This window comes from Furipterus horrens, unplaced genomic scaffold, assembly GCF_987537825.1.
Source record: "Furipterus horrens unplaced genomic scaffold, mFurHor1.1.pri manual_scaffold_4, whole genome shotgun sequence".
In the NCBI taxonomy this organism is placed as follows: Eukaryota; Metazoa; Chordata; class Mammalia; order Chiroptera; family Furipteridae; genus Furipterus; species Furipterus horrens.
In genome coordinates this window covers 158,523,247-158,547,159 of record NW_028327174.1, presented here as the reverse complement: position 1 = coordinate 158,547,159, position 23,913 = coordinate 158,523,247, and the positions used below count along the sequence as shown (strand labels likewise).

The 23,913-nt window shown below is 36.9% G+C and overlaps 1 long non-coding RNA gene and 1 other non-coding gene across 2 annotated transcripts in view; both read right to left on the bottom strand.

Moving 5' to 3' along the window:
- The window catches only part of LOC150013159 (uncharacterized), an 86,480-nt gene extending 63,502 nt beyond the window's left edge, over positions 1-22,978 (bottom strand). The window contains exon 1 of the long non-coding RNA XR_016510801.1: positions 22,909-22,978. This is a non-coding gene — a long non-coding RNA (uncharacterized LOC150013159). The remainder of the gene's footprint in view (positions 1-22,908) is intronic.
- LOC150013160 (U1 spliceosomal RNA) lies at positions 6,450-6,613 on the bottom strand. Its single transcript, XR_016511012.1, has one exon. It is a non-coding gene; the product is annotated as a U1 spliceosomal RNA (small nuclear RNA).
- Positions 22,979-23,913: the final 935 nt, after the last annotated feature.

Below are 23,913 nucleotides of genomic sequence, written 5' to 3'. Positions count from 1 at the left end.
TTTATCAATTGATTATTTTGTATATATTTGCCAGTAAAAAGATTCCGTTATAATTTCTGGAAACCCACTAGACATAGGTACAATAAGGACATAGATTTTTAAATGAGATTTTCATTCATTTACTAAATTATGAACTCCGATAAGAAAATTCTAATTAAAGACTGAACATTTTATTTATATGTAAATAAAATTATACATTATGTATACATTTATATATAAATAAATTAGATTAGATATTACAGATAGAAATTGCATAAATTCAACCAAAAGAATTAATGTCTCTCATCCAAAATTTATTTATTCTTTGTAATTATGAGAGCCAAGCTCAAAATAACACTGAGAGAATTCAGTGTCCTCACCTGTGTGAAGTAAGCAATTAGCAGCAGAAAACTTCTAGGTGTGTCTATGAAGACAAACTTCTAGATGTATATTATTCCACAATGATTTTTTAAAGGTGTAAGTGGGGGAGGAGTAGAGGAGTTGACCTCCATATTACATATCACATTAAAACTTCCATATTATATGTCATATTAAAACTGTCAAGCTAAAAGAAGTCTTCAATAATCAAGAAAGCCCTTACTGAACCACAAGATAAAGAAGGGATCCTTAAGGCAAAATGACTTTCAAAGACAAACAAGTAAGTTCTGTTCTGTTTTTTTTTTTAATGTGTTTTATTGATTATGCTGTTACAGTTGTCCCAATTTCCCTTCCCTCTGCTCCCCTCCACCCGGTAGCCCCCCTTCCTCCAGTTGTCCCCCACTTTTAGTCCATGTCCATTGGTTGTGCATATAGTTCTTCTCAACCTCTTCCTGTCTACTCCATTCCCTCCAACTATGCTTCTTAATTCCTGTACTATCTCCCTCCCTCTCCCCCTTCCCCCTCCCTGCTGACCTCTCCCCAGTATGTTCCCCATACCTATAGTTCTTTTTCCACTCTCGTTGCCTATTTAGTTTACCTTTGTTTCGATTCCCTAGCTTCTGTTGTTGGTTCTTGTGATGCAGTTTTCATTTTAATGTTCATAGTTTTGATCCTCCTTTTTCTAAACAAGTCCCTTTAACATCTCATAATAGTGGTTTGGATCTAATGAACTCTTTCAGTTTTATTTTGTCCTGGAAGCACTTTCTCTGCCCTACTATTCTGAATGACAATTTCACTGAATAGAGTATTTGTGGCTGTAGGTTTTTGCTTTTCATTACTTTGAATATTTCTTGCCAGTCCTTTCTTGCCTGCAGGGTCTCCCTTGAGAAGTCAGCTGATAGTCTAATTGGGACCCCTTTGTATATGATTCTTTTCTTCTCTCTTGCTGCTTTTAAGATTCTCTCTTTATCTTTAATTTTTGACAATTTGATTATAATGTGTCTTGGAATGGTTCTCCCTGGGTCCAGTTTTTCTGGAACTCTCTGTGCTTCCTGGACCTGTAAGTCTATTTTCTTCCCCAAGTTTGGGAAGTTCTGCTTTATTACTTTTTCACATAATTTTTTAATTTCTAGTTCTTCTTCTTTGCCCTCTGGCAATCCTATAATCCATATGTTCGATCTCTTACAGTTGTCCCATAGGTTTCTGATCCTCTCCTCATTTTCCTCACTTTTTGTTTCCTCTTTCTGCACTGGTTGACTGTTTGTTCCTTCCCTATGTTCCAGTTTGTTGATTTGATCTCTGGATTTCATTTCCTCACCACTTGTCTCGTATGTGTTTTTGTTCTTTTCAGTATGAGTGGCTTTCAATCCTTTCTTGTCTTGTTCCAAATCTTTTGTTAATTCTGTAAGCCACCTAATGACTATGGCTCTGAATTGAGCCTCTGAAAGGTTTCTTATTTGTTCGTCTGCCAGATTCTTCATCTGCTGCCTGGTGAATGGTGTCACCGGGATTTCTATAATTGTCTGCCTCATTTTGACAGATGCGTTTTGCTTTGCTTCTTGGACAGGCTATAGGGGGCAGAGTCCATGTACTCATCACAACCCGGTGACCAGCGGTGATCCGCTATCTTTTTCGCCGCGCTGTGGCGCGTTGTTGTCACTACCTGGTGGCCGGTGGCGATCCGCAACGTTTTTTGCAGCACTGTGGCGCTTTGTGTGGGGGCGGGGGTTCAAGATGAATTCCTGCCATTATTCTCCACTAGGAGACTGAGATCTGTCCTCCTGCCTTCTGGGCCTCACCGTTTGAGGCAATGCGGGGGCTGCCTTTCCCAGCGTTGGGGTCCCAAGCTGCCGGGGCTCGACTGCAGCTGGGATTGCTCCCCCTGCCACTGTCCCTGGTGCTACTGCAAACAGCACCTCCTGATTTCCGCTCTTCTTACCTGACGAGCGCCACTGGTTTATAACTTCGTACGTTGTGCTTCCGTGTAGTTTTATTTTCTGGAATTTCTAATTATCTTTTGTTTTGAGGCAGTTGTATTCCTTTCTAGTTGTAGGGGGAGACCGAGCATGTCAGTCTAAGCCTCCATCTTGGCCGGAAGTCCTGTTCTGATTTTTAATGAGACACAAATATCCATTAAAAAAATTGTTCTTTGGAAAAAAGACGAGTCTAATGTTCAAACATGTATTCATTGTGGATTAAGTGTAACATACACACAAAACACATTCCAAAGAGTGTTTATTATAGACTTGAACAGTGTGCAATGCTGGCATTTTTTTTCCTCCCCTCACAAATAACAGACTTCATTTTTCTATAGAGTGTGTCAAAACGGTTTTCAATGTTCTGAAAATTGGTAGGCATTATGGGATGCACACTGAAAATTTATAGTTGCTTACTCAGAATAAGCTAAAAACAATAGGCTATTATTTCACTCTAAATTGTCCTAATGGGGTTGGGTCAATCAATTTCTTTCCTAGGTCTTTATTTAAAATGTTTTCCTTTTTCTTTCACTAAAATATCTGTTGCTTAAGAGCAGAGTAATTGTGTTGGCAGACTCTTGGTGAACCTGTGTGAGTACCATGATCACAAATCAAGGCTAGACTTCAGTACTATACTGCTTAAAATCAGAGAGTGTTTGGACTGCATTGGGAGGGGGAAGTTTTGTTTACAAATTTACCATTGCTGTTCTATGGATACCCATAAACCAGTTTGCTTCCTCAATTGTGAGACAATTATTAGTTCTATTTCAAGAATTTATATATCTAAATATCTAAGTATCTCTACTTCATAAAGTTGGGCTTTGGTATCTAAAAAGATTTGGAATCAAGTTTTGCTTCTAACCTTTAGCAGATGAATGCTCTTGAGCAAACTGTTGAGCTCTTCTGAACCTTTATTTCCCTACATGGAAAGTGATATCAATATGTACTTTTCAGACTTGTGAGATAAAAGAGAAAATGCTTGTAAAGAGTTAAGTATAATAGCAAAAATTAAAAGTAAGTATTTTAAGACAAAAGCAGTTTTAGTCTGTTAGAATATGGGTGACAGAAACAACTTTCCAAGAGTTCAATAAATAACGTTCAGAAGAAATTCTTGAATACTTAAAGTTGGTTATTTCCCTTCATTTGTAAATAATTCTTGTTAGTGCTTACTATGTTCAAGATTAATATGTCTAAACAGTCAGAAAGAAGAGAAGAAAGGTTCTGGAGAGCTGAACCAGTTCCTTAAAGAACTTTAACTCTAGTAGTAAACTAGGAGATAAGACTGGCCAGCAAATGACTCTAATTCAGGACAGAAAGTCATCCAGGCTATATAATAGAGGTGACCTAATGAGGAATGACAGTTGGGAGAAGGTTATTTTGCCTCTGAATTGTTTTCTTTTTTTTAGCTATAACTCTGAAACCTACAGCAAAGTGCACCCTCTAAAATCATCTTCCTCAATCAGATGATTTTAGAGAATTTTAAATTCAACTATATTTTTAAGAGTTTGTGGTTAGAACATATTCACTTTACAGATGAAGAAACTTGGGTCCCCAGAGATAAAGTTAAGTAACCCAGTTTGGGTAGGACCAAAACAATAAGTCATTGATTATGTTTCTCCTGCCTGACACAATGGGTAAATTCCCTTTGTTAGAGTCAACTGGAAATAGGCTTTAAACATTGCGTGTGTCTTCTACCAGAAGAAGGAAACATTAAAATTGCAAATGAAAAATCCCTACAATATTTTGGACTTTAGGCTTTTCCATGGCCTTACTCCTTCTGTTCTTCTCCACTATCTTTTTTCTACAGAGATTATAATTTCTGGTTAGAACACAGGACTTTCTTCTGATAATTTATTGTCTAACAAGGACACCCAGGTTTCCCTGGGCTAATGATTGCTTCTTTTCTTCCTTTTTTTTTTTCTTTATGTGGTTTCCTATGACACTGGACTTTGATTCGGTGTTCTTAGATTGACACTGGAGTCCAAGCGTAGCAGAAGATCTGATGGAGTCCTGGGCGTGGTGAATATCTCAGCAGTACTCAGGATACACAGAGACCAATTGGTAGCAAGACTCTCCTAATGTTAGTGAAAGACTCTAAACTTTTGACCCCAAAACAGAAGGAGGTGGAGAATCCCAAAAATCACTGAGATTGAATTCTCACCAGTCCATATCAGAGCAAAAATTAAATTAAAAGGAAGAAAAAAGAAAGGAAGAAAAAAGTGAAGAAAGGAAGGCAATATTTATTTTATTTTATTTTGATTATATTTTATTATTTATGCTATTATAGTTGTCCCAATTTTTCCCCCTTTTGCCTCCCTCCACCCACGCCATTGTCCATGTCCATGGGTCATGCATATATGTCCTTTGGCTGCTATATTCCCTATGCTGTATTTTACATCTCCATGACCATTCTGTAATAATCAATTCACGCTTCTTAATCCTTTCACCTTTTTTCACCCATCCCCCCATCCCATCTGGAAAGCATCAAAACATTCTCTGTATCAATGATTGTGTTTCTGTTCTGGTTGTTTATTTTATTTTTAAAATCAATTGTTGGTTGATATGTATTTATTGCCATTTTATTTCTTACATATTTAAGATGTGGGCTGACATTCATCAACACTACACTTTATTTTCACAGTAATTAGTGATGATATTATCTTTATAACTCATAGAGAAGGTAGTTTTCATTCAATACCTACAGACCAATTGACTTCAGCCAAAATAAAAGGTTTAATAGCTACAATCACTGAGCATCTACAGGAGCATTATCTACATTATTTAATTTTACTAATCATCACAACAGCCCTTAATTTTGGCAATATTATTTCTGTTTTAGAGGTTAACACAACAAGGCTGGGGAAGTTAAATAACTTGACCAAGATCACACAGATAGTCAGTAGGGGGACTGAGATTAGGATCTGTGTCTGTCAGGAACCACAGCCTATATTCCAATCCCCCCGAATTGTCCTGATGCTTGAGGTTGTGCACTAGTCAAGGCATGGTGAAACTAGAGAGTTTATTAGAAGTTGGGGTATATTTGGGATTTTCTTCAATTCATAGTTCTACTGTTCTTCAGTCTTTTCCAAAGACTTTGACTCTCATGCTCCTTTGGTTCATCCTTCTGTCTTCTATTGTGCTAATTCACTATCTGACCCGGACAACAATCCCATCTCAACTCATGGCCTCCTGTCAACACTCTCCTGTCATCTGACCCCAGGCCCATCCTGGTTTGCTTTTGTTATTCTTGTCTGGTGTTGACAGCTCATAGAGCCCAGGATCCACTGTGTGACCCAGGGGAGATAGAAGTGTCAAGGCAGCCATTCAGAGAAAGTTGAGATGACAGAACACAGTGACCAGGGAAGGTTCCAGGTTGAGGGGGTTTGATAAGAAGAAATAATTAAGTGGAAAACAGGGAGAAGACCACTCTATCTAGGAAAGAAGAAGGTGAAAACACATGAGAGAAAGAATGTGGGCATTAAGTAGATCATACCACAAGAAGCAGAGAATTAACCTTGGTAATAGAGATTATTTTGGGTAGATAAAATAGGATGAACTGTGAATGGTCTGGGTGTTTTAAGATATAAACTTACCTGTCAATGTTGTATAGTATGTTTAGAAATATTATACAAAAATATGGGAGCAGAAAATTCAGTAAGTGTCACTGAGAAATAGATAAGATCCAAAATGAGTTCACAGATATAAGCCATAATAATAGTGATCACTGGAAGAAACAGGGATTTCAAGTGGCAGACACTGTTTACCGATAAAGAAAATGAATTTTCATTTACCATGATGAGTCTGGGACAATTTGGTTATGTTCTAGTGAAAACATCATCAAGAGGTTAGAGCTGCAGGACTAGAATTTGTGAAACTGTACTGGGTAAGATTAGTCACACAAAAGTGAGATTTAATTCCATGATAACAGATGAAGAGCAGAGGCAAAATCAGAATTGATCAGCACAGTCTTGGATGCATTTACACTCACAACTACTTATTAATAACATATTATTCTAAAGACCAAAGTAGGTAAAACCAATTTTTCCATTTTTACAATATACAAGAACGTGTGATTAGATTTTTTTTAACTTGTTTTAAATTTTTACTTTATTTTTATAGGGGAGAGCACAAACACAGTCCCCCACTATAACAAATGATGCAGTCAAGTTTCCCACATCTGGGGAAATCGCAGGGGTCAGCACATCCGGAGTGCAATGGCTAAGCCTCACCCTGGGAAGACGACCTCTGTGATCATGGTATCTCCTCTGCCAGGCAAGTACTGTTTTAAATTTTTAACTGAGGCAAAATACACATAACATAAACTTTACCATCTTAACCTTTATACGTGTACAGTTAAGTGGCATTAAGTACATTCACATTGTCATGTAACCATCGCCAACATTCATCTCCAGAATTCTTTTTATCTTGCAAAGTTGAAACTTCATAATTATTAAACAATAACTTTCTATTGTCCCCTCACCCCTCCAGCACCTGGAAACCATCTTTTTATTTTTCCTGTCTCACAGAAGCGGAATCATATAGTATTTGTCTTTTTGTGACTGCCTTATTTTACTTAACATAATATCCTTAGAGTTCATGTAAGTTGTAGCATGTGTCAAAATTTTATTTCTTTTTAAGGTTGAGTAATATTTCCCTGTATGTATTATATATGCCACTTTTTATTTATCCACTGATCTGTCAATGGACACATAGTTGTTTCCACCTTTTGGCTATTATGAATATTATTGCTATAAACATGAAAGTACAAATATCTTTTCAAAACCTGCTTTCAATTCTTTTGGTTATATGCTCATAAGTAGAATTACTGGATTATATAGTAATTCAAGCTTTTATTTCTTGAGGAACCTCATACTGCTTTCCATAGAAGCTGCAGCATTTGACATTCCCACCAACAATGTTCAAGGGTTCCAATTTCTTCACATCCTTGTCAACACATTATTTACTCGTTGTTTTGATAGTAGCTATTCTAATGGGTGTGAGATGGTATCTCATGGTGGCTTTGATTTGCATTTTTCTGATGATTAGTGATGTTGAGCATCTTTTCATGGTCTTATTGGCCATCTGTATGTTTTCTTTGGAGAAATTTTTATTCAAGACCTTTGCCCATCTTTAAATCAGGTTGTTTGTTTTACTGTTGGTGAGTTTTAAGGGTTCTTTATGTATTCTGGCAATTAACCACTTATCAGATATATGATTTTACAATATCTTCTCACATTCTAAGAGCTGCCTTTACTCTGCTAATTGTGTCCTTTGATGCACAAAAGTTATTAGTTTTGATGTAACCCAATTTATTTCTTTGTTGTTGTTACCTGTACTTTTAGTGTCATATCCAAGAAATCATTGCCAAATTCAATGTCATGAAGCTTCATCTGTTCAAATTTTTTAACTTTTTGAGGTGTTATTTATACACCATAAAATTCACCCATTCTAAATGTGCAGTTCAATGATCTTTATTAAACTTACACAGTTGTGCAACCATACCCATAATCCAGTTTTGGAACATTTTTATTACCCCCCAAATATCCTTTGTGCCAGTTTACAGTCAATCCCTAATCCCAGCCCCAGGCAACCACTGATCTACTTTCTGTCTCTATAGATTTGTCTGCACCTGACTTAATTTTAAAAGTTGTTTTTATATAATCTTTTCTAAAAACTAGCACTTTGTAGAAATTGGGCATGGGGAAGTATCTCACATAATCTGTTGTCAAACTTTTTATGCTTTTTAATAAATTTCTCTTCACTGATCTACCATTTTGCTATCATTTTATTTTTATTTTAAATCTCTGTGAAAAGCAAATGTGACTATAGGGAAAAATGGTGATAGAAGGAGACCTGGAGAAGTGAAAACACAATACAATATACAGATGATGTGTTATAGAATTGTATATTTGAAACCTATGCAATTTCATTAAACAATGTCATCACAATAAATTCAAAAATAAAAAAATGAAAACAAAAGAAAGTAAATTTGAAAATTGATCTGTTGGTAAGTGGCACATGTTAAATGTTATTAGAATTTTATTTAGTCCCTAGAGTGCATCTCCTATCACTGAATCTAATTTCCTTCTAAAATAAGGCATGACATTTCCACTCAGGCACCCAGGTGGGTTATATGCCTGTCCTAATCAACAGCCACCTGTCAAGATGCAAACAGGTTTCTAGATTGTTTATATTCTCTTTTTATTCCTTCCTAATCCAAGGCGGAACCTCCTGTTTAGTTCCAAACACATGGACTCTGTACACATCTCCACCTGTACTGGGTAGACTTAAGAGGCCTCAGCTGAGATTTAAACATTCTGTAAGTGAATTCCCTGAGGCCTAGGTATGTGGAGGCCCACACCCATGTTATTATTCACACTGAGCTCCTGCCAAATGAGGTTTTAATAAAAACAATATTAAGGAAGAAAGAACAGGAGGTTTTAAAAAAAAAGATGTTTTGGATTGTTTTGGTAAGCAAAGAATATCATTGATACCCAAGTCAATTCAGAAAGACTTGGTAAAATATTAATAATAACAATAATAATAATGTGAAACACTGTAGAGATGGATCTTAAGCTCAATTTTGAGGTGATGGAGTCAAATTCTGAGCTCTGCATTTTTTTAAAAAGGTCAACTTCATATTAAGAGCTTTGTGTTGGTTTAGTCTATGTGACATGCTTTAATGAATTTTAAATCCCTTTAATTTTAGTGGTAGGGGAACAAGATTAGGACTTGAATCATACCATACCAAAGTAAGATAACAGTGTGGGAGGGCATTATTATAAAGCAGGTTATGTTTGTGGCTTGACAAGTTACCTCACACCCTATCATCTTTGTATGTTTAACTCAAAGAATGCTAAGTAGGAAATAAATGCATTTATCTAGAGCCCAATGTGTTTCCAGGAAAAGTAAATATTCAAATTCCAAACTCTAATGAGAGCCATTATTATTAAACCCTCAAAGGAGGAAAACGAGGAACTCACCCTAAGAGAGCGGACAATGGGTCAGTGGTCTGATCTCAATATTATATTTCCTAAATAATTCTCAGGAAAGTTCTGGACACAGTGTATGATGAAGATGATCTCTCCTGGCATAGATAGATGTGCTTTCATGAGCAGCTATGCCTATTAATATAATGGAAAGCAGTCTCGTTGAATTACCAGGCATAAAATGATATGAAGCAATCATAGCCAAGTATAACACTGCAGGGAGACTTCTCTACCTCCCTTCCTTGCACACTGGTTCTGAGAAGTTACTGCCAAACCATCGCAGTGAGGATATGGGGGGACCATAAAAGGCTGCTTGTTTTCAACAGAACCCTGTGAGATTGGCTTCTTCAGTTCTCTTTCTGCGAGGCCCTTGGCAGCAAACTTGGCAGTGTCTCCTCTCTGGACTATTTACCAGGACATGTTCTTGCAATAGTTAAAAAATAAATAATAGAAGTTAAAAGATTATGACATAGATTTTTATGTTTAGGTCATAACTAAAGACAATAAATGTTTTGTTTTACAAGAAAGGAATTAACAAGGGCATGCACTCTTGTCCTAGGCATCTTTGATATAGCCGAGTGATTTACATGTGATGATTTAGCTTGTACTGAAATTTTTATTCTACATCCACGGAATGGGCAATTTGTCAAGAAGAAATAAAAAATATTCCATCGCCCATCCCCCAAGAAAAGGCACTAGACAGATTCTAAGTTCTTCTTAAGGGTCCTTTAAACTTCATTATGGGAAGAAAGAGGAAAAAGCATCAGTTATATTTTAGGAAGATGAAGAAAGAAAGAAGCCTTCACTCTGAGGATTCTAGAATTCAAAAAAGCAATAGTGGTTGTCATTTCTGAGACAGGGAGCTGCTTAGACATGCTTTGGGGGTAAAGGCCCTGGCAGGAGCATGGCTGTGCAGGCTCCTGAGAAAGATGAGCACTCATTAGTAGTCTTGGGCCTGAGCAAGGGGTTCTAAAGAGTCAGAAAGCAAGTTGTGTTACCCTCTGGTGCCACCTTCTTCCCAAGTCCATGCTGATCAAAAGAAAAGTGTATATACTGATGCATTACAAATGCCTGAAAAAGCAGAGCCAGAGGTACAGTGGAAAATTGGTGGTCCCAGCAGAGCTTAGACAGTGAAGGCAGCAGTAGACAGATTCACCAGGGCCCATATCACTTGAGAGTGGAATTCTGACAGATTGTTTTGTTGCTTAAGTCCCTAGAGATCATGGATGATCCAGGAGAAGGGGTTGGGAATTGCTTAGTGTGTTCTGGCTGCTGTAACAAAAATACCATAAATTGGGTGGTTGATAAACAATAGAAATTTCTTTCTCACAGTACTGGAGTTTGAGAAGTCCAAGATCAAGGCACTGGCATATTTGGTATCTCATGAGAACATGCTTCCTGATTCATTGTTGTGTCCTCACCTGGTGGAAGGAACAAAAAAATCTCTCTGGGATCTCTTTCATAAGGGCACTAATCCCATTAATGAGGGCTTCACCTTCATGACCTAATCACCTGCCAAAAGGCCTCACCTCAGAATGGAGATTAAAATTCAACAGATGAATTTTGGGAGGACAGAAATATTTAGTCCATTACAAGCAGTGAAAGATTAAACATATGGGAAGTTTAGAGTATAGTGGTTTGGAACATAAGCTCTGAAACCAGGTATAGGCTTAAATTCTAGCTGCTCCAACAAATTCTCATGTTTTCCCTAAACTGCTCCCTCCAAATAAAGGAGAATGAGTCACACTATTGTTTAACAGCTACTGTTTCTAATGAGAATGTGTCATCTCTCTCAGATGTATAAGGGTAAAAAATATATTAAGAATTGCTAAGATGATTTATGTAAAAGTATTAGTAAATGCCTGGCACGTTATAAAAATAAATAAATGGTTGGTTTAAGGACAGGAAATAGAAATAGAAAATGTGTGATTTGGGTAGCTGTTCTTTCCGGCCTAGGATTTACTGGCTAGCATAATGAGTGTTGTACACACATGTTACAAATATATAGAAAAGTACTTCACTAAAATACCAATTAATGGTTTCTCATTTCTTAAACTACATTTCAAAAATTTACTTTTCCTCTATTTTTAGTCTAAATTCCCCCAAGCTATTAATTTTCAATATAGACCTGCCATGTTTAGCTATTTTTTTAGAGAAGAAATAAACTTCTTTAGCCATGAGACTAGAGCTCATTCCACATCAAAGGTAGTTACTGTGAATTCCTCCCTAAAATATTCCAACTGAGAATATATGGAATGCAAACTGGTTTCACTAAAAAATGAAATCCTTACAGGATCATAGGCTGTAACTATGAGAAGTGTACCCCTGTTATTTTATGCCTCCCCCACAAATTGTTTCCATCCATGTATAAAATGCCACTCTGTTTTCATGAATTTCAATTATAACTGGCACCACAGAGCTGCTGGGAATAAGAGTTGGGGTGGGGAGTAATGGAGGGGATTTTGACATCTGCTGAACCCTGTAAAAGCTGTGACATTTGCGTTTGAGACTGGTTTCCAGGAAGAAGCAAATGAGGGACCGCATTTTCTTGCCAGTCTGGTAGCAGACATCAAGTTCTGAGATTTTCTCTGATGACAAATACAAAGCACAGAATTTACACAGTTAGCCTAAAATTGATGGAAGAGAAAGAGAACTACTGGAGTTAATATACTAACTTGCTCAGTAGAAGAAATACTGCAATTTAATAAAGAAGAATCAACATACTAACTTGCTCAATAGAAGAAATATTGCAATTTATAAATAAGAATTGAAAGAGAGCTTTGGCCGGTGTCACTGGTACTGTTGAGACTATGGTTGTTCCCAAATGGGAAAAGGTTTGAATGAACATGATGGTGAGGTGTGAAATTATAGATCTGTTTAGGCCAGAAAAGATATCAAAAAGGTATCTCATTTAGCACAATTTGTGGTATGAAAGCGGTCCTTTGTATCTCAACAAATACCAAATAAATTTAAGTGGTTTTTCCTAAGAAAAGTGATTTGTTTTGACTAAAGTAAACAAAGTCAATATCACTGAAAGTCACTTGACCCCAAGAAAACTGTGTCATCTCCAGATATACCCGAAGTCTGAATGGAGCACTCTCATTCCTTACACTTGAATCAGAAAGAGTCAATGAAGTATATGACCATACAATAATTTTTTAAGGAACAAAAGTAAACAGTAACAGGAGTGCCATATGACCACCTGTAAAAGATATAATAATCACATCTTATCTGTAGTTTTGCTTTCCGCTATTCCAGTTCCTCACAGTCAACAGCAGTACAAAAATATAAAATGTCCCAGCCATCAATATAATTTCTCTTGACATCCAACCATCGATGTTGTGTTGGCTCAACCATCCAGGATCACTCAAAGCAAATGATTCTCTCTCTGATGTATCTCACAATGCCTAAGCCATTCATCTCACTTCATCTCATCACTTAGGCATCTTATTGTCTCACATCACCACAAGAAGTAGGGTGTGTGCAGTACAATAAGATATTCTGAGAGAGAGAGGGAGATACCATATTCACATAACTCATTACAGTGTATTGTTATAACTGTTCTATTTTATTTGTAGTATTATTAATCTCTTACTGTGCCTATCTTATAAATTAAACTTTATCATAGGTGTAAATATATAAGAAAAGATGGTATATGTAGGGTCAGTACTACCTGAAATTTCAGGCATCCACTGGGGGTCTTAGAATGTATACCCCTTCAGTGGGGGGGGACTCCTGCACAACAAAAAGTCATTTTAATCAGTAATATCCTTAGTATTTAAGTATCCAGAATTAATGACAGACAATGCCACTGTGGAAAAATATAAAATACACAAGTGCGTGACAGTAAATATTTATGAGGAATTATTGCAGTTCATGTCACTGTACCAAGACTTCAGCAAGTCGAAGGAAGTTCATTTAAAGAAACTGTCAGAGATAAATACCAAAATACTCTAATAGGAAGGCTGAACTGATACATCATTGTCTAAGTCATACTTTTACACTTTTTAATTTCACACATCTAAAAACAAAACATATATGCATATACACACTGAAGATATATGCTTAAATTTAAAAATATATAATGATTATATGCACATACTATTGTACTAAATATATACATAGTATAACACATACAAAACAAATTGTAAAAAAATGAGATAAAAATGACATAAATAGTGGTTTATTATATTTATTAATTTATAAAATTTTTCTCATCTTTAAATATCATTAATCTTATTAAAATTTGTATAAACAATGTGATTTAATATATTTTATATATATTTTTTATATAATTTCTTTTATTTTGGGGGTTTTCAATTACAGTTGTCTCATTTTTCCCCCATTGTTCCCCCTATTCATATTTTATATTTTTAAATCTTGGCTTAATGTTTATGATTCAGTTCAACTTAATTTTAAAGATTGTCATAGCTGAAAAGTTAATTTTTAATGATACATGAATGTGAAAAGAAAAAGAACCTCGTTATCTTGCCTACTGAATCATAGTATTCATTATATAATCCAACCCAGAAGTTGTGCAAAAATTTTGCTTAAATTTGACACAGTATTCAATAGATCTATAATGATAGGGGAAGTAGATCCGTATTTCATATATTGTCTTGATAACTTCAAAATTCATCAGAATTAATAATTTATTTTTTACTTCTTTGGCTGCTGAGTAACTAGTGCTATATAATTGATAGAAATGTCAACTCTGCCATTTTTTTCCACTATTAAGCAATGCATGAACAATTATCTTTGATCTCAGATATTTTTGCAGGAATCTTTTAATCTACTTGTTCATTCTGTGAAGTAAATAATGAAATCCCAAAATCCACTTAACCAGGTGCATGCAAACTTAAGTGTGTGTCAAGCACAGAATTCAAGCGAGATAATTCCACATCCTGTTTTCTGAGTCTGGATAACCTCTACTCTTTCCTTAAAAAACAAATTCCTGTCTGATAGTACATTTGTTCAGGGATGAGTGCCCATCTGTACATTAAATATCAGTAAATCTTCATTTCCTTTCTCTACATTTTAATGTAAAGCCATAGTTGTAATCTTTTTTCCACACATCAATGAATGCTCTTGTTCATACTTGGTGAGTATGTCCTCCACTTTGAAATGGATGTCTCTCTATAAAGACTTATCTTTTATCCTCCCACAGAGTGTTCTTTATGACCCGTGGAGTAATTCTGGGAATGGATTTACAGGTTAACAATTGCTCAACAATTTAGTGACTTCAGACTGCTGAGTTTATTTTTTTCTTTTGTGGAGAGTTTAATCAAAAAATATTACCATTCATTGCCTATAGATTTATTGTGATTCTAGCATCTTATCATGTACAAATTCCATATAAAAACTTGAGTAGTTTGCAACCACAATGAATAATCTCTAAGTAATCTAGACCACAAGCCAAAGTTTTTTCTGTAAAGGACCAAATGCTTTTGGCTTTATTGCCCATACCTGTAGTTGCTGCTGCAATTATTCAGCTCTGCCACTGTAGCATGAAAGGAGCCATAGACGATATGTGAAAGGATGTACATGGCTGGATCCAACAAAACTTTACTTATATAATAGGTAGCAGTAAAACTTTGACTCATGGGTCATAGATTACCAACTCCACATTTAACAATCATTTCACTTTATCTGATTTAACTAGAGTGATATGAGTCTGTGCAATTTTACATCTCTAACTTTTGAGTCATGCTCTTTTACTTGAATAAGCAAGAAAATTAGGGGAAGCTAGTTATTTTCTTGACGCGTATTCAGATACTTGTCTTTACTTTTTCAGGTACAGTATCTGCTTTATTTTTTGTTCCCAGGTGCACCAGTTGGTCCCTTATTGCTTACAAAATAGAATTAACTTGACATAGAGTCAAAAGGCACAGGCTGGCCTGTGAAAGAACCAAGGTCTCCTTGAGCAATATCTGCTGGCTGGAAACTTCAAGATGGATCTTGTTTGTTTGCATTTGTGTGATAATATATACGTCAGATGCTACAGGAGCAGGACAAGCAAAGTATGGTTTGCTAGGAAGAGTGTTAACTTCCAATGTAGTAAGTAAGAAGCTACTGGCAACCTAGGGCTTACTTCTCAGCACACTCTAAGATAGGTTCTACCTCAATACCTACCCAAAGGTTCTCAGCCTTGACTGTCTAGTGGTTTCACCTTGGAAGTTGGTTAAAGTACTGATTGTCTATAGGTCACCAAGAGCTTCTGATGACTCTGATTGGGCCAGTCAGAAGAAAACAGACATACTGAAAAGCACAGAGTAAATCTGTTGAGTTCAAAACCCCTCCTGCAAGGCTGCTATAAAGATTTGTGAAAATACATCTGAAGTTCCTAAATCAGAACTTGGCAGATAGAGACTTCCGGCCAAGATGGAGGCTTAGACGGACACGCTAGGTCTCCCTCTACAACTAGAGAGGAATACAACTACTTCAAAACAAAGGATAACTAGAAATTCCAGAAAATAAAACTACACGGAAGCCCAACATATGAAGTTATAAACCAGCGGTGCCATTTGGGCAGGTAAGAGTTAAAGAGGGCAGCGCCGTTTGCGGTCACACCTGGAGCGGCGGGGCGGCGAGGAATCCCGGCTGCGGTCAAGCCCCTGGCGGTGCACGACCCCGGCGCTGGGGAGAGCGGCCGCCGCATCGCCTTGAACAGTGAGGCCCAGGGGGGCGGGAGGATGGATCCCGGTCTCCTAGCTGAATAACTGTGTGAATCCATCTTGGACCCCCGCCCCCAAAGAAAGCACCACAGGGCTGCGAAATAGGTCGCAGACAGGCGCCAGTCGCTGGGTCATTACGAGTACACAGGCACTGCTCCCTACAGCCGGCCCAAGAAAACAAAACGCATCTGTCAAAATGAGGCAGACAACTATAGAAATCCCGGTAGCACAGCTCACCAGGCAACAGATAGAGAACCTGACAGATGAACAGATAAGAAACCTGTCAGAAGCTCAGTTCTGGGCCATTGTTATCAGGTGGCTTACAGAATTCACAAAAGAGCAGGAAAAAGATAAGAAAGAAGCGAAAAACATTCATAACGAAAGGAACAAAACCACATACGAGACAGATGGTGAGGAAAAAAAATCCAGAGTTCATTTCAACAAACTGGAATATGGAGAAGGAACAAGCAGTCAACCAATGCAGCGAGAGGAAATGGGAAGCAACGATGAGAGGATCAGAAACCTCTGGGACAGCTATAAAAGCCCCAACATAAGAATCATTGGTTTGCCAGAGAGCGAGGAAGATGAACTAGAACTTGAAAAATTGAGTGAAAATATAATAAAGGAGAACTTCCCAGACTTGGGGAAGGGAATAGACTTGCAGGTCCAGGAAGCAAGGAGAGTTCCCAAGAGACTGGACCCAGGGAGAACCACTCCAAGACACATTATAATCAAAATGTCAAAAATTAAAGATAAAGAGAGAATCTTAAAAGCAGCAAGAGAGAAGAAAAGAATTATGTACAAAGGGGTCCCAATTAGACTATCAGCTGACTTCTCAAGAGAGACCCTGCAGGCAAGAAGGGACTGGCAAGAAATATTCAAAGTAATGAAAATCCAAAACCTACAACCACGAATACTCTATCCAGCGAAACTGTCATTCAGAATAGAAGGACAGAGAAAGTGTTTCCAGGACAAAATAAAACTGAAAGAGTTCGTTAGATCCAAACCACTGTTATATGAGATGTTAAAGGGACTGGTTTAAAAAACAGAAGCTAGGGAGATGAAACAAAGGCAAACTAAACAGGCAACGAGAGTGGAAAAGGAACTGTGGGTACGGGAAGCATATTGGGGGGAGGTCAACAGGGAGGGGGAGTGGGGAGAGGGAGGGAGATGATATAGGAATTGGGGATCATGGTAGGAGGGAATGGAATAGACGGAGAGAGGTTGGGAGGAACTGTATGCACAACTAATGGACATAATCTAAAAGGGGGGGACAATTGGAGGGAGGGGGGCCACCGGGTGGAGGGGAGCAGAGGGAAGGGAAATTGGCACAAATGTAATATTTTAATCAATAAAACACATTAAATCTGAAAAAAAAAAAGAACTTGGCAGATAATACACACTCAATAAAACTAAATATTTTTTACTGTTATTGTTACAGTATAATTATTACTTTATATATAAGGAGAGCTGTGAAAACTAGAGGTATTTAAACTGCAATTAGGTGAAAGGGAAGAAAGGGAAATTATAAATCTTAAAATCAAAAATGGATGCAATCAATATGAGAGGGTCAGAAACTGCAGGAGTTAAAAAGAAAGGTCATAACTGATGAATCATTAGGTAATCATTAAACCTAACTGAAGACAAGTAATGAAGAAAAAGGGGGGGAAAGCCTTAATGGCTATTTGCCCATGTGTCACAAAATTGAAACAAAAGTATGTTTATTATCTGAATCATATGGGTCTTAGCCACAGTTCTCTGACTCTCTTTGCCTGAACAAACCTGAATTTAAGACCATAAAATCAAGAAAGTAGTGGGACACAGGAAAAGGGGGGGATGTGCAAACTATAGCTAAAGTCAAGAGATCTATCCAGTCTAAAAAGATCATTGATATCCTCAATAAATCCCCAGAGACTGATAGTTTTGCCATTGGCTTTGCCCTTGGCAAAGAATACCTTGGACTGTTTTCAGGCCAGTCCTGACTCTTATGTTCATTTGTTCATTCATTCATTGAACCAATATTAAATTGAGTCACACCATGTTCCTAGTCAGACCACTGTTCTAAGCACTTGGAATATAAAAGTGAACAAAACTCTAAAGAATCCTGCCCTCATAGAACTTATATTCTAGCAAAGATAGGCAGGCAAGAAAAAGTAAACTAAGTTGTATAATATAAAAGGGCAAGTAAGCAGGAAAAGGAGAGTGTGAGATGTGAGAGGTGGTCAAGGTCATCGTCACTGGGAATATGAGACTTGAGCAAAGACCTGAGGGAAGTGAGGGAGCCATGCCAGCAGCTATGGGTGATGAAGCATTCCCAATGGAGGGAGCAACAATGGTCATAGGGTAGTCTTTTTTTAAAGACTACCAAGGAGGCCAGTCACTGAAGGACAATGAATGAGAGGAATAATCAGCGATGAGAGCAAAGAAGTCATTTAGCGCCCAGATCATTGTATAGTCTTATAGTCCGTGTACTGTAAGAAGTTTGGCTTTTACTCATAGTGAAATGAGCAGCCTTTCTATGGTTTTGAGCCCAGGAGTGGCAGGTTTTCATTTGGGCTTTAAAAGGCTCACTCTAGCCACCATATTGAGAGTAAGCGATAGGAGAGAAAGCATAGCTCAGACTTGCAGTGATCATAGTGCATAGCTCATTACCTCCAGCAATAGTGCTTTACAGAGAGGGGACACTTCCCTTGGAAGCATCAGCTGCAAATACTGATCTGTACTTGAGCTTGATCACTGACCCCTCACTGAAGGTTCTGACTTGCTTTTCAGTTTTTACCTCTGGCCACCATGTCATCTAATTATGTGGTCCCAGCCATCCTATTGTTTGAGTTTGTCTTAGCTCCCCCCAAAAGGTGCATAAAGTTCAATCTTTTTCCTCCAAGAACTTCCAGAGGTCATCATTACATTAAAAATCAATTGGTAGCCCTGGCTGGTGTGGCTCAGTGGATTGAGTGCCAGCCTGTGGACCCAAGGGTTGCTGCTTTGGTTTCTGGTCTGGGCACGTGCATAGGTTGCAGGTGGGGTCCTCGGTTGGGGGGCCTGCGAGAGGCAATTGGTGGATGTCTCTCTCTCACATCAATGTTTCTGTCCCTCTCTTTCTCCTTCCTTTCCCCTCTCTCTAAAAATAAATAAATAAAATCTTTTTAAAAATAATAAAAATTAATTGGTAAATAGGAGCACTTGAAACCTAGGAATGATAAGTATTAAATTTTTAGTTTCTACTCTAATCCCAGTGCGTGCTTTCTGTATCCTAACAGAATTAAAATTGTAATGTCTCTGTGGTAGAAATCATGCCTTGAAGACATCAACAAATTAGCAAAAACAGGACACCCAGAAAATGATACTACCACCTTATCATATGTAACTAGCATTGAAATAAATATTTATTCTTCAAATGCCTAGGGGGGAAAAAGTGCTCTCCAAAAGTTTATGCACAATCTTCATTAGTACAGTATGTTCTGTTAATACTGAGAGAACAAAGGAAACTTGGAGACTTTAGCCTGGACTGACCTCAAAATGACAAATTAGAGTAAATACCCTCTAAATAGATACAGTCAAGACTGGTAGTTCCTGGGTAAATAAAAAAAAAAAAGAAATAAAGTGGGAAAAGATAAGAAGTCATACTTGCATATCCAAGTTATTTATGTTTGCTTCAATAATTTCTACAGGTATTCATTCATCTATCTTTTGTTGTGGAACATTTTCTTGGAGTCTAATTGTAGGACTGTTACTTTCTTTTTTAAAAAAATAATTTATTTATTTGTTTGTTTATTTATTTATTTTATTTTTAGAGAGAGAGGGAAGAGGAGAAAGAGAGGGAGAGAAACATCGCTGTGTGGTTGCCTCTCACTCGCACCCCCAATTGGGGACCTTATGTGCAACCTAGTCATGTGCCCTGACTGAGGACTATTACTTTCTTGCATAAAGCACCATCTTTGATCTTCGGTTTCAGTTTCTTTCAAGTGGAATTAAAAGATAGGTTTAGCTCTTTCCTAATATATTTATGAGTGTTTTCTAATATTTTACAATGTTCTATTATATTACACAACTTCCCCACCACACACACACACACATACATGCACACAGAAACACTATTCAAAATTTAGTTTAGTTTTTGTGGAAGCAATTCTCTTTCTTTTCACACTCATATCCCTTTGGCTTTCATACTATTTAATAAATTATATAATTTCAATAACAAACACAATTGGAATAAACAGATTTGGGAACAAAATTAGCTGATTAAAATTAGCTGATTCTTGGTAACCATAAAACTCAACTGATGGGGGCAGAAATGCAGGAGTGTACTAGAGTAGTCTTCTGTTGCCCATATTCTCCTGTGATGGGTATTGTCCAGCAGGTTTTTACTGAGGGAATGTCAGTAGAATTTTACTCTAGTAAAATGGACATTGATTAACTGAGAAACTATGATATTGATTATTGGTGCTAAGTAATGAAATCTTATTGGAAATTGCAGAACATAGGAACCAGAAGGAACAGTAACAAAAAAAACAAATAGCTAAATCCAATTATTTAACAGATGAGAAAATCCAGAACTTAAGAATCACAGTATCGTCATTAGTAGAAAACAGAATAGATTTGATGTTACTCTTCAGTGTTTCTTCCCACACTAGAGGATTCCATTTTGTTACTACTTGACAAAGTTACTGAAATAATCAAATTTCCTCTTTTTTTCTAATCCTTTTGTTTTTCAAACAAACTGCAAAGGAATTCTCTCACTTAAGACCAATATTTTTACTATTTAAAACATTAAAGATGTTTTACCATGAGATTTTTGATTAAAAATAGACCAGCGTTTTAAATATTTTTTGAGATTTCAATGTCAATTACATAAAATTAGTACTTGTCTCTACCAGAACACAGAAACTCAGGATCAAAATTTTCTTCTGTATATAAAACCCATTCAATTCGCAAGAACTAACATTTGGTCATTGGTCAGGGACTAGAAAATATCTTGAGAGGAAAAAAAGTGACTGTGAAATACTAGAAAGACTGAATAAATAAACAAGAAACCAACCTTGTAGCTGACTTTTCCATGTATTTTGCCAAGATGCCTAAGGTCAATGGTAAATACTCAGTTCTTGTGCAATATTATTAAAAATATCTACTACAGAAATAGATCAGAAATTGTAATATTTACTTTGCAAATATACATGTGTGCTCATGTATATTTATAAAAATTGGTTAAAATATAATGTAATAAAAGTCTTAAAAAGGAATTGGGGAATTAGAACCAGATATTATATTCTCTTATTTATTTTCTTTCTGCTAGAAAAATTTCTAGCCCTGACTGGTGTGGTTGAGTGGGTTGAGCATCATCTTGCAAACCAAAAGGTCACCAGTTCAATTCCTGGTCAGGGCACATGCCTGAATTGCAGGCCAGGTCCCTGGTTGTGGGCATGTGAGACGCAATTGACCTATATTCTTCTCGCACATCAATGTTTCTTCCCCTTTCTTTCTCCCTCCTTTCCCCTTTCTAAAAATAAATAAATAAAATCTTTAAAAAAAAAAAGAAAGGAAAAAAAGAAAAATATCTACCAAAAAATTGATTTGGCATAAATTAATGTGTCTCATGATTACTTTCCTGAAAGAGAAGTGGTGGGTGCTTAGAGCCACCTGTCACTGAGCTCTGCTGCTCCCTTCCTGCTGGAAATCCTCACCCCACCTGGCAAGGATCAGACTGGCACTGTCTTCAGAATCACTTCACTAATTGTCCTAAGTGAACTTGTAAATATTTATTCCAAAGCTTCCATGACACTGCAGTCTACTGGTTCTTTTCAAACCTTTCTGATTTTTTTTTTTTTCTGTTTCTTCACAGATATTTTTCCTTTATTTTATCATTAAATATTGGGATTCCTCAGGGTTCCAGACTTGGTCCATGGTCCTTCCCAGTTACTTACTGTCCTATATGATTTCATTCTCTCTCAGAGTCTTAATCATCCCTTGATGAGTCCAGTACTGTCCTCTCACCAGCAAATGAGATACAGGTCAAACCCTTATTGAATAACTCTGTCCCATGGCCTTGGATGCTTCACACATATCTTATCAAAAGCTGAACATCTCATCTCCCTTCCTTCCAAAACTGCTCTGCCTCATGTTTTTTTCTCTCACTCAGAACAGGCAATTGCCCACTCTGGAAATTTCTGAGAACATTCTCAGCAATAATTCTTCAATTAGATTATTACCACTGAATTTAGATTTTTACTATGTGTATAATTAGAGTCTTAAAATGATGCTAGTCTTATTTAAATTAATAAATCATTGTACTTCACAACAGTACAACCAAAAATACACTAATAAATTAATCCACTGATAGCCTTTCCTAGCACTACACAGCCACCACTGTGCCTGCCTCTATCAAACTTTGTTTTCTCCTCCCAATCAAGACTCTTTGCAGACTCATGGCCATAATCATGCTTAGAAAATTCCTAATTTGGGTAATCTTGTCAATACACAGCTACTCAAAAGCAGCCAGCACCTCAGGTTGCATGTGCTTTATTTAAAAATAGAGAAAACAAATGAGTACCTAGGCACATATTCTTTCTTTCATATGCATTATCATTTTTCTTCTCCAGAACTAAGAAATAAGAAGGGAAAATAAAAATACTTCCCTAGGGAAAAGTTCCAAAAATAAAAAGGCATAGAGGGAATCAAGTAAAGGAAGTGAAAAAATACTGATACATTTCCCACTTCCACTAATTAAATCTAATCACAGCTGACAACTAACTATTGTGTTGGAGGTTTATAAAGTCAGCTTAAAGGCTTCGTTCCTGATTAAATCAAACACAAGCAGTTCTAAAGGCACTAATAAGGCAAGCCGCCTTAGACTGTTAAGATTATAACAAGGATCCTTGTTCACAAATCAATGTATTTCTATTTAGGCAGACTTACCACTCTGAAATACATCAGTAATCATTCTTCTCTCCTTCTTGAGCTTTTGCTACTTTCTCCACAGCCTGTGGTCAACTGCGGAGGTGGAACAATGAAGCCTTTCATGTGGAAGAAAATACAAAAAGGGAGAAAAAACTCCCTGGATGTGGTGCTCTCTCTCCTTTTTTATGTCACTGCAAACATACTAAAAGAAACAAATGGGAAGGATCAACCCCCTTTTCAGTGATCAAAAGGCATTCTAGAAATAAAGGAAAAAATCCTTGACAATGGCTTTGTGTCCGTCTTCCAATTGACTATCACTGATAGTATGCGTTAAACCTTTTCAAACTCATGATCCAAGCCCAGAGCAGGCAACTAAAGCACAGACTTAGTTTGTCTCTTGTAAAGCAATGAATGACAGACATATGGTTAAAATGACCAACAGCTCTTAACATTAGATGGAATTCTATGAGAAAAAATGCTGGTACCACTGAGCACTTTGAATGCTTAGACCAATCTAGATGAACTTCCTTGACTTAATTATACTCACTATTTATAAAATAATTTCATAGATGAGCAGTGAGATTTTGGAACTAACATGAAAGTTTGGGTCAGGAGAGAAGCCAAGTTAAATACAGGGAGCTTTGAAAGATTAGAGACTACATTAGGTCAAGATCTCAGCCATTCCCTATTCTTCAGTCAAGAGCAAATGCAAAGTGAGACTAGTAAGAATTGGTGAGTACAAAAGTTCTATTCGGTGTGTCACTTCTACTCCATAAGACAGTCAAGAGGCAAGGGCCCTAGGAAAGTACATTTCCCTCACGAAATCTTTCAGTCCAATAGGTCTCATTTTAACATAGCATTTAAAATGTTAAAATAATAATTATATTGGAATACTACTTTACAAACTTAAAGGGCTCTAATAGGAGTTATTAGCTCATTTTATCCTCACTTCAACAAGAGTAGGTATTATCCCCATTATTAATCAGCCAGAATGAGTGGTATCAACTCAGTTTCGTAATTGGG